Source organism: Anabrus simplex, chromosome 4, assembly GCF_040414725.1.
Source record: "Anabrus simplex isolate iqAnaSimp1 chromosome 4, ASM4041472v1, whole genome shotgun sequence".
NCBI lineage: Eukaryota > Metazoa > Arthropoda > Insecta > Orthoptera > Tettigoniidae > Anabrus > Anabrus simplex.
The window spans coordinates 63392233-63404710 of NC_090268.1; positions in this window are offsets into that span (position 1 = coordinate 63392233).

The following is a 12478-nucleotide window of genomic DNA, read 5'->3' on the forward strand; positions in this document are numbered from 1 at the left end:
CAAAATTAAGATACTTCAAGAAAAACACGCCAGGCCGCAGATTATTATTATTATTATTATTATTATTATTATTATTATTATTATTGAAGCCTCCGTGGCTTCTTACCGCTGGATTCCGTGGTTCAAATCCCGGTCACTCCATGTAAGATTTGTGCTGGACAAAGCAGAGGCGAGACATGTTTTTCTTCGGGTACTCCGGTTTTCCCTGTCATCTTTCATTCCAGTAACACTCTCCAATATAATTTCATTTCGTATGTCAGTCATTAATCATTGCCCCAGAGATATGCGACAGGCTTCCGCAGCCGGCACAATTCCTATCCTCGCCGCTTGATGGGGGCTTCATTCATTCCATTTCTGACTCGGTAGAATGACTAGAAATAGGCTGTGGAATTTCCATTTCATTATTATTATTAAATCTTTATTCATATGATAGTTCTGAGATTAATGGACTTTTGGTACTTCAGTACGGGCATAGTCCACAACGTGTCATAATTACAGTATACTGACACCTTTACGGAGTTCTGTCTAAATACAGCATGATGTATTATTGTGGAAATAATATAATGCAACAAGTCGGGACAGTGATTTGGAGACTGACCTAAGACGCCCCGAAAATAGAGTTTTATTGCTACGGAGAGTATTGTGTTTCAATAAATAATTAATTCATAGAAAAACCTTGCTAATAATTGTTTAATTTTAAAATTATAAATACGTATAAAACGTGGAGATTTTAATGGTTGTGGTGATTATATCTGGAAGGGGAGGTATAACTTAATAATCAATCCTTCAACACTAATCAGTAGAGGAACTGAAAGAGGTGAACCCATTCGAAGAACGGAGGGCCACGAAGGCAGTGAAAATGCCCCCTGCGGGTGGGGGACGCACATGTAGAATACACCCGCGGTATCCCCTGCCTGTCGTAAGAGGCGACTACAAGGGGCGACCAAGGGATGATTGAATTAGAACCATGAAACTACTCTTGATTCGTACCATCATGCGGGGAACACCATGGGTTGCTTGTACTTGCGAGTAGTACCACTAAATTCGGTACGAAATAGGTTTGTGATTAGTTGCAGTAAAAAGCTTGGCCTGGTGGATTCCAGTACCCGTGCGTTGTACCCATGTGGGCAACACCGCGGGTCTGGGCGTAGCCTGTGAGTTGTACCGCTATATGAGCGGCACCGTGGGTCAGCGTTGCCTGTGATTGGTACCCACTCTGTGAGGAACACCACGGGAATACCGGCGCCCGTGACTAGTACACCTAGGTGAGGAACCTTACCGGTTTGCGTTGGCTATGAGTGGAGCCATTGTGTGAGAAACACCATAGGTCTGCGTTCCCTGTACGAATTGCAATACTTGTGAGTAGTACCATCTTGTGTGGACAACCGTGAGTCTTCGCTACTTTTGATCAGTACCCCAAAATGACAAAGACCATGGTTCTAGTTTACTCGTGACATGTACCATTCTGTGGGGCCTTAGACGTGAATTTAGCACCCCTTCAGACATCAACCACCATTGTCATTTATAAATGGTCCCTTGGTCAGTAAAACTCTAATTAAGTACCTTCTTTTTGAGTCTGATCCACTGTTTTTGTTTGTTGTTTTTTAGTTTTTTTGTAGGGTTCATGTCCATCCATTCATTCTTCATGATTTTTTTGGTCAGTGGATGAATTTGAATTTTTTGTTATTTCATTTCGTACCATTAGGGGCCGATGACCTCGATGTTAGGCCCCTTTAAACAACAAGCATCATCATCATCAAGCAGTGAAAATGAAAGTATTCATAGGCCTCGGAAATCTGACACGGTTGTGGTCTGAAGAGAACAGAAGGTTACCAAAGAGAGGTCATATAAGAAAAATGAAAGCGAGGACTCTGATATACAGGATGTTTCACAATTAATAGTGCTAACAGAAACAGCTATAAGCACACGATGCTAGAAGCAAAAATGGCTTAATAAACATGGGTCCGCAAACGAGCTGTTTGCGAGATAATCTAGAATTTGCGGTTACCAGCCACCTCTGACTTGATTGTGTGGAAATAATTTGGTATAAGTGCAGTTGTTTTTAATGAACAATAAAACAATCAGAATGTTACTGTTACAATAACTGAACAGTGTACTTACTCGTAGTTAAAGGAAGTGTTCAGAGTGTCGTCCTTGTACTCGGATGCAGGCAATCCTGGAAGATGATGCCGCAGCAACCGAAGGTAATTCCGTCCACTGAGTTTGTTTGGTAAAATGTACAACCCAATAAGACGATCACTTAATGCCCTTAACCATACATGAATGAGAAACGTCGCTGTTGTGGTGACTCATGCACAGTATGTGGGTAACGTACTAAGTAAGACTGTTTTCTTGTACATTAAAAACAACTGCACTTTTACCAAAGTATCTAATAACTTGTAATGTTGTATTGGTACCTTTTTCTAACTAGGATGACGTTTACACACAATCATGTTAGGGATAGCTGGTAATCACAAATTCTGTCCGACTCGTTGGCTGAATGGTCAGTGTACTGGCCTTCGGTTCACAGGGTCCCAGGTTCGATTCCCGGTTGGGCCGGGGATTTTAACCTTCATTGGTTAATTCCAATGGCTCGGGGGCTGGGGTTTTTGGTGTCCCCAACATCCCTGCAACTCACACACCACACATAACACTATCCACCACCACAATAACACAAAATTACCTACACATGGCAGATTGGCAGATGCTGCCCACCCTCATCGGAGAGTCTGCCTTACAAGGGCTGCACCCGGCTAGAAGTAGCCACACGAAATTAAATTAATCACAACGTCTAATTTATCCTGTAAACGGCTCGTTTTGCATACCCATGTTTACTAAGACCTGTTTTTGGTTCTAGTATTGTGTACTTACAGTTGGGGCGCCTCCGTGACTCAGGCGGCAGCGCGCCGGCCTCTCAACGCTGCGACCCGTGGTTCAAATCCCGGTCACTCCATGTGCGATTTCTGCTGGACAAAGTGGAGGAGGGACTGGTTTTTCTCCGGGTACTCCGGTTTACCCTGTCATATTTCATTCCAGCAACGCTTTCCAATATCATTTCATTTCATCTGTCATTCATTAATCAGTGCCTCAGAGGAGTGCGACAGGCTTCGGCAGCCGGCACAATTCCTATCCTCGCCGCTAGATGGAGGCTACATTCATTCCTTTCCTGACCCGGTCGAATGACTGGAAACAGGCTGTGGATTTTCATTTTTTCATCGTGCACTTCCAACTGTTTCAATTTGCTCTAATAATTGTGATTCGCCCTGATATATATATGTGCAAGTTGAAGGAATATTAGACACAAGCACAGGCTCTGGGGTTGTCATCCTAATCCTACTCTCTCAAGTCGAAAGCCGTAGGTTAAGATATTAACCCATTCAACGCCAAACCCGTATGATATATACTTCACCGATCTCATATATGAACGGGATATAGTGCCGTGCTTTGAGATTCCGTGGAAATGCTCAAGGAAGTTCTGTAAGACAGATAAAGCACTCCACTTTGCATGTTTTGAAAGCGATCTGTAGTCATTTCAGCTTCGTTGGAGTGGAACATCTGTCCCGCTAAAGTGTAGCCATCATGGCGTCTTGCAGTATACATTCATCTCTTGTTGAAGAAGAAATTGAATGTTCCCTCATAAATAGCTACATTTTGATAATGAAGATAGCAAATATATAGGGGGGCAAAAATGAACCACAAGAAAGTGCGAGACAAAGCATTAATGATGAATCTTATGCGGAATTGTAACCCCCTTCTCTGATAAATTCTTTTTTCCACCAACATTAATGATTTTGAAAATACCTGTTCTTGGATCAAAAATTGTATAATATTATATTTCAGTAATAATATCACTGAGCGGAGTTAACACAGTACGGCTACCCTGCATTCGGCAGGCGAGTGGGTTCGAACCCCACCGTCCGCTGTCCTGAGAATGATCCCCCCCCCCCCTTTTTGCACTCTCAAGCAAATGGCGGGAGAGTTCCTATACATAGGCCACAGCTGATTCCTTCCACTTCCTTACCCATTGTCATTCACCATCATTCATTTCATAGTCATTATCTCCTCCACTGTTGTTAGCACCAGGAAGGGCATCCGGCCGTAGAAACATGCTGTAACATATAATCTCACGTCATCCCCCACCCCGTGCCGGGATGCGGGGCGAAGGTGACCCTAAGCATTCCATTAATATTATCAATAAAAATGTATCTGTAAAAGTGCTTCTACCTTTAAAAAAAAAAGCCCAGAGGTTTCGCCTGGTCATCAAAACTTGGATAGTGGACACATTTTAGATTAGGAGAGAGTTGATACATGCTTCATGAAATTATGGATAAAACAATGTTTAACCCGATGTAACGTAGCAACCGTTCAGGCTGTGATGTGAAGTATTGATGGATGGCCATGACTGAGAGACATATTAGATTAAAGATGTCCGACTCGTTGGCTGCATGGTCAGCGTACTGGCCTTCGGTTCAGAGGGTCCCGGGTTCGATTCCTGGCCGGGTCGGGGATTTTAAACTTAATTGGTTAATTCCAATGGCTCGGGGGCTGGGTTTGTGTGGCGTATTCAACATTAGAAATCATCCTAGGAAGAGCCCTCATCTTCACAGACATGCAGGTCGCCTAATAGGCCGTCTACTAGAAAAAGACCTGCACAAGGTCTCCCCGGAGGCCATACGCCATTATTGTTATTAGATTAAAGATGTGGATGGTATCTTGATGGCTGTGATGTGAAGTATTGATGGATGGCCATGACTACACTTCTTGACTCCAAACTCCATACAGATGACTCTCGAAATAAATATTCATTAGATGCAAATAAATTAATCGTTATCTTAGTTTAATTTATTGAAAAGCATATTTATGATAATTTCACTTTCCCAAAAGGAAATTATACACCACTTGTTCCTTTTCGCATTTTCATATTTGGAGTCCATGATAGCGAATTTACACTCAAAGGCACACAAGTAAAAGGAAACATCACAGTATTTTCACTCAGAACTGGGGGAGGGGGGATTTGCTTTACGTCGCTAGGAGGGGGAAGAAAGCGGCCGTGGCCCTTATTAAAGTACAGTATTTGCGTGGTGTGAAAATGGGAAACCACGGAAAAACTATTTCAGGGCTGGTGACAGTGGGATCCAAGCCCGACTATCTCCCGAATGCAAGCAGACAGCTACGTGCGCCAAACTACGCAGCCATTCGCTCGGTCAATAAAAAAAAAACAGGTAGTTATGGAAACTGCAATTACCGCTAACATTACTGCTAAATATTAAAAAATGCACACGCGGAGAGCTTTCTTTTTGAACAACGAGCGCCAAACTTGAATTTTTAAAATCGAAAGGAACCATGAAGTTCTCTGCGTAGTGGCACCACGGCCTCCTCAGACCGTGGCATGGCGGCACTGATCCATTAAAAAATAATTTTTGAACATATGTATACACGAAATACGCAAAAACGTACATTTTCTTGAAGTAGAGGAATTAACCTTTCATCAAGGAACAACTATTTAAAATAAGTGAAAATCCTATCAAAATATTTAACTTTAAATGTATGTGAATTCCTCAAGACCCGAGTACCATACGCAGTCGATTGGCATTTAAGAATTATTATTATATGAAGGCATCCTGTGTCTACGTACACTGGCAGGTCGAAAGGTCTCCTTTCAGGGAGGAAATTCGACCATACCGGCTTCCCTCGAGAAACCGATAGTAGGGGAATTCCGTGTAATTTGGACCACGTAATTTTAAGCGTCCATAACTCTATTGACCTTAATGAAAAATTCTCAAACTTTATACACGATAGTTAGTACAATGTATCGAATGATTTGGTGAAATAAACTTTAGTATTATTTTAAAGATTTGTTTAAAAGTAATGTTTAGTCTAAAATTTGTTATCGTGTAATTTGGACTGGAAAATATATACACTTGTAAGCAATTTACTGAATTTATTATGAAATACTAAGCAATAAAATTCAATATGAATTATTGTGGTCGTCATTTTTATTTATTTATTTATTTATTTATTTATTTATTTATTTATTTATTTATTTATTTATTTATTTATTTATTTATTTATTTATTTATTTATTTATGCCTATGTATGTGGCGAAGTTAGGGCTCACGGCCCTCCCTTACACTTAACCACAACATACAGTACATCGTCACATGATTTGGAAAATAATATTGTTAACAGTTTCTATTAACCACCAAAATTAATGGAGTAATATTATAACAAATGTTAATTGTTATTTTTAATGATTAATATTATCTATGTTTATTACCTAACAATAGCTCTAAATCATACTTGCACTCATACACACTACCATTCAAACAAGCTGATCACGTATTTAAGTGAAAATCTCGACAAGACCGTTTTAATGAGACTATTGAAGTGCTATTACGTATACTGACAGGAAGTGTGTTCCATAGCCTTGCTTCAGACACTTGGAATGAGTGCTGTATAGAGATGTGTGATTAACCGGTATCGTAAGGGTAGAAGTCAATCTGGTATTATGTCCATGGATAGATGAGAGGAAATTAAAATGTGAGGATAGGTATTGAACCCATGACCTTTGAACCACCAAGGGTTCACTATTCAGGTGTAGATTCGTTCAGAAGTCGAAAAATTAGTGTTACAGTATGTGGATTTCTTAGTTGATCGAATTTCAGCCAGGGTAGCTTCTCATAATAAGGGGCAATATATGTCCTAAAGTTCGAAGAAAATAAAAATCGTATGCAAGAGTTCATTGCCCTTTGAAGTTTCACAGTTTGTTCTACAGTTGCATCGATTAATACGACATCACAGTAATGAATTATTGGAAAAAATATATTTTGAATAGGATTTATTTTCATGCTATGTGGAAGAATGGATTGTTATTTTTGGCATGTAAGACAATGATAAAACAATTCATCCTGAATTTTGGACCATTTTCATTACCCCACTTTTTGCAACTATTGCACTTTTTTTGCAAGCTGCTTTACATCGCATCGACACAGATAGGTCTTATGGCGGCTATGGTATGGGAAAGGGCTAGGAGTGCGAAGGAAGCGGCCGTGGCCTTAATTAAGGTACAGTACCAGCATTTCCCTGGTGTGAAAATGGGAAACTACGGAAAACCATCTTCAGGGCTGCTGACAGTGGTGTTCGAACCCATTCATTTTAGACCCGATTTACGTAATCTATATTTTCTTACTGAACTCAAAACTCACGCTTGACTGCATCATTCGACCCGCAATAGAATACAAAATCTGCATCCTGCTAAGACTTCAAAATTGGCGTGCAATTTCTACGCCTGTTGAATAACTACATGTGTAGGAAGATTGGGGAGAAATAGAAGAAGAAGAAGAAGAAGAAGAAGAAGAAGAAGAAGAAGAAGAAGAAGAAGAAACATAGAGTGGCCAGAGAATGCGGGTGAGTGAACTTGTATATTTTCCTCATAATAATTTCAAATGAATATTGCAGTCTTTAATTTATTTATATTATAACATATCAGTGCTCGAAACACTACCGAGATTTTCATTAAAACTCCCGAAATTTTTACGTACAATCTATCTAATTTTTATTTTTAGACCTGGCAACACTGGGGGAGGTTAATTATGTATGAGTGGTAATTAAAACTGTGACAAAATATTAAATGTACGGAACATACAATAGGCCTACCATGCACTCAACATTTTAAGCGACATAGGTGCAAGGAAGACAGTCGAGTAACTACAAGGAAAAAAAGTGTGGATAGCATGTTATGCCTAGTTGACATCAAGCCAATTGATGAGACAACTGTTGGCGACAGTTGTCCTCTAATTATTGCAATCACGGGCCAGTCCAGCTGAACGAGAACCCGTTCACACGAGAAATGGCTGAGTGTGCAGCGTCCGTAGTATCTCGTGAGGAATTAAATTTACTTTGTAATAATATGTGCCGGAAATTCATTGCTGAATCCTGCAAAGTTTGACCTCAATCACACCGAATTGAATGTTAATTTTATCGGTAATCTCAGAAAGCGCCGCTTGACGAGCAATTTGGTCTTTGAACAGGTCTTCGTGCTGGTCCCACAAACACCATCGTTCCCTATACAGCTGTACCATTTTCACGTTAGCATCGACACCCTACTTTGGAGCCATAATTACGCGAACAGCTTAAAAATAATTTAAAAATTAAATTATTTAAATTATCAAGACCAAGCAGGCGGCTACACCTCTCATTTGACACAAGCGAACTGGCATAAAATAAATATGCAGCTACTGGCTTGTCGCGTTCACACGGCGCCAACTGTCCCGAAAATACTGAGCTCCGGGCGGTGGTGTCGCAGCTGGGCCCAGTTGGTTGTCCTCAATCTACTCCTGGGGACAATGGATTGCCTGGGCAATTGTGTGGCCTAGACAACTGGATCGAATTGTTCACACGAAGCCAATGATTATAAGCCAGTTAACTGTCTTCTGACAACTGTCCAACTGTCACATCAACTGGCATCGTGCAAACTAGGCATTTAGTGCCTACTTATCTGATATATAATGAAAAAAATACAAACATCAATAATGCTCCAACATTTTTGGCAATAGATATTGGTCCAGTGGAAAGAGTAACGAAATTCAAATATCGAGGGGGAGGGGATAATTCAAGAAAATGGTTTAGACAAATGTGCGGTAGAAGAAAGGGTAAGCGAGATAGAAAGAGCATATGGTATGATGAAGAATTTTTATAACAAAAGGTGTTTATCTAAAAATCTTAAAATAAGCCGCTACACTACAGTGGCAAAACCGGAATGCCTATATGCAAGTGAATGCCTGGTACTAAACTATAGATTAGATGAAATGAAATGGCGTATGGCTTTTAGTGCCGGGAGTGTCTGAGGACAAGTTCGGCTCGCCAGATGCAGGTCTTTTCATTTGACTCCCGTAGGCGACCTGCGCATCGTGATGAGGGTGAAATGATGATGACGACACATACACTCAGCTCCCGTGCCAGCAAAATTAACCAATTATGGTTAAAATTCCCGACCCTGCCGGGAATCGAACCCGGGAACTCTGTGACCAAAGGCCAGAACGCTAACCATTTAGCCATGGAGTCGAACATAGATTAGATAAACTTGAGGTACTAGAAAGGAGGATCGTGAGAAACATCTTAGGCTCTGTGAAAACAACAGAAGTAAGGAAACTAAGATCTAATAATGAAATACACTGGGACATAGAAAAAATACAGAAACCATAAGAAAAAGGAGATTGCAATTTTTGGACATATTTACAGAATGGATGATCCCAGATTAACAAAAAGGATTTTTCAAGTACCTTTGGGACAAAAAAGTCAACAACAACTAGCTGGATTCAAGAAGTAAAGAAATAATTAGAAGGAAGTAATATTAGAAGAAACTATGGGCAGAAATATTTTTTTAGAAAGAGGGCAGTAAGTATGGAAAGATTCCAAGGAATATTGAACAAGAAACCTAGTGCGAAGTGGTCCGAGGACAGAAAGAAACAGCATAGCGGAAGGATGAAAGAATATTGGAAGAAACGGAAGAGAAAACAACAAATTATGAAAAATTGATTTGAGATTGGCACGTGGTCCTTAGCAGGCCTCATCGGAAGGAAGAAAATAATATGCAATTAATCCATGAAAAAAGAAACTCACCCTGTTAATATCCGAATATAGTCACAATGTAATTTATTCCTTGATTCCGTTCAGACTTGAATCTGATCTTGACGTGCTTGAGACCTGCTCCTCCTGACGTAACGTTAGCGTAGGCGGTGCCTCCTCCAATTTCACGAGCCAGGATGAAGGAGATGGTTGCGTTGTTGGTCTGCCCGACCGGGGGAAACTGTAACTCTGTAGTGACGATCCTGACAAAACTCCACTTCTTAATTACCACTTCCTTGGCGAGCAGTCTGTCTCCAGGAACGCGGCAACCCTCTACCAAATTGTGAGTGTTGTTCTTCAATGCAAGTATCGCGTTTTCCATGTAACATAAGGAGTACGCTGGCACTGCGACGCTTAGCGTCACGAACACTAGTGCTGTTACAAGTAAGGACGTCCGATACATTTTGAGACAGGTAAACGCTTGACTGGTCTACCTATGTATATAGGTAGCTGTCATCAGTCTATGACGTTAGCTAATTAGCTCTGTACACACGGAGTGTCACTGTGCTAATACCTACTACCGAGAAATGATAATGAGGAGTCATTGTTTTTCAGCGGAATATTTATGACTGTCAGTGTTGAAGTACGTAAACAGCTAAGCTCTTAGGGACACAGACACAGGAGCTACCGATAAGGAAAAATCACTAAGTATAGCTAGAACGTTCTGTTGATGAGCGATCACATAACTCGTTTCGTGAAAACTTAATACGCCTACTCTATTTGCTTTCTGAGAAGATTCCTGTTAAAATTCCTTTCCACTCTATTACCTAATTACTCCGAGACAAAGACATATAAATCTTTGCACTACACTCACTATTCCTTAAAATATATGTATGTTGAGTGCTCAGCCCGGAGGCTGGTTTGCACCTTAACAGCTCTGCCATCAGCCGTCACTGAAGAGGCATACTAGGGAAATGAGGAGTGAGGTGGTTTCCCGTTGCTTTCCTCACAGAGCCAGAAGTTGCTATTACGTCTCAGTCTGCAAGGCCCACTGAAATGTCCGCACCAATCGACCCTATGAGGAACATTTACACACCATTCATAACAGGGACCGGCTGTCTAGGGATTCGTATTACTAGCATTACTCATATCTCGGACAATTTCATGCTGTCAAAGCCAAGGATGAGACTGAGACAGGTGAGTGAAAGTAACAAATTTGTTCTAGCTCACACCAGAAAACGTACTGCTCGTCAAAATAGCATATAATAATAATAATAATAATAATAATAATAATAATAATAATAATAATAATACCGAGCTCATAGCTGCAGTCGCTTAAGTGCGACCAGTATCCAGTAATCGGGAGATAGTGGGTTCGAGCCCCACTGTCGGTAGCCCTGAAGATGGTTTTCCGTGGTTTCCCATTTTCACACCAGGCAAATGCCGGGGTTGTAGCCTACCTTAATTAAGGCCACGGCCGCTTCCTCCCACTTCCTAGGCCTTTCCTATCTCGTCGTCGCCATAAGACCTATCTGTGTCGTCGCGACGTAAAGCAAATAGCAAAATAATAATAATAATAATAAAGATAATTAGTCGTATATTCTTAGCTACCGAGTTGAAGATTTTCTGTAATCTTCAATTTCTTCTTTTTATTCTACTTTTTCCTTTGGCTTGGAGTCGGTACACCATGTGTATGATTTTCTTCACGTATTCACTGTTCTGTGTTTCCCTACTTGTTTGTAGTGTAATATGTTGTATGTAAAATATGACATGTATTAAGAGGAACGCAAACACCCAACTCCCACGCCAAAGGAATTAACCAGTCCCGGTTTGGAATCGAACCTGTGGCTCTCTGTACTCAAGGCCACTATGTTGACTATTCAGTCAAGTAGCCGGACTCTACTGGTCAGGTATAATGGCTGAGTTAATTTGACGCTGAGTGCGCCACCAGAGATTTTAAACATGCTGACAACAATGATATGGAGTGCAGAGGTCTACAACCGCCGTTCAAATGTCGGCTACTTCAACTGAGATCGAACCCACGAACTTAAGATCATGCGTCGGACACTCTACAACTGATTCATAGAGGTAGTGGTAGTATAAATTATACTTCCCGGCCGGGTTGGGATTTTAATCGCGTGTGATTAATTATTCTGGCTCGGGGACTGGTTCTTTGTGTCTGTACCAAAACTATCCTCTTCGTATTCACACAACACCCTACACTACCAACCACCGCAGGAACACGCAATAGTGATTACATCCCTCCACATGGCCTTGGCGTCAGGAAGGGCATCCGGTCGTAAAGCAGGGCCAAATCCACAAGGTGTGGAAAAAGTGGTAGAAGAACAAGAATTCTTCTTCTCCTTTTTCTTCCTATTATTAGAAAATGTACCCGCGCTTCGCTACGATATTCTACATTGTATGCGGATATCGAAGTAAATTACTGTACGTGAAGTGAATAAGATTCTTTAAATCAGAAACAGCAGCGGGAGGTTGCCATACGTTGTTTCCAATGTAAAGTGCGAGTTACGGAGTTGTGGCGATAACGGCAGGGTCACTTGCCTACTGCCATTCAAAATCGAGTGGGTAAGTTTTCGTTATGATGGGAGGTGGTGATGGTGATTATTGTTTTAAAGGGAAGCACAACTGGGCAACCATCTCCCCATTACCTACTGCACGGCCACAATAGATCTGGGGAATTTTCGTTACAATGGCAGGCGCTTTTTCCTACTTTCAGACAGATTACAGTTGAGGAGTTTTTATTATAATAGCAGGCACCTTCCCTACTGCCATTCAAAATTGAGTTGTGCTGTTATCATTATAATGGCAGGCCCCTTTTCTTAATTTCAGTCACACCGAGTTGGTGAGTTTCCAATATAATAGCAGGGCCACTTTCCCTAATGCCGGTCAC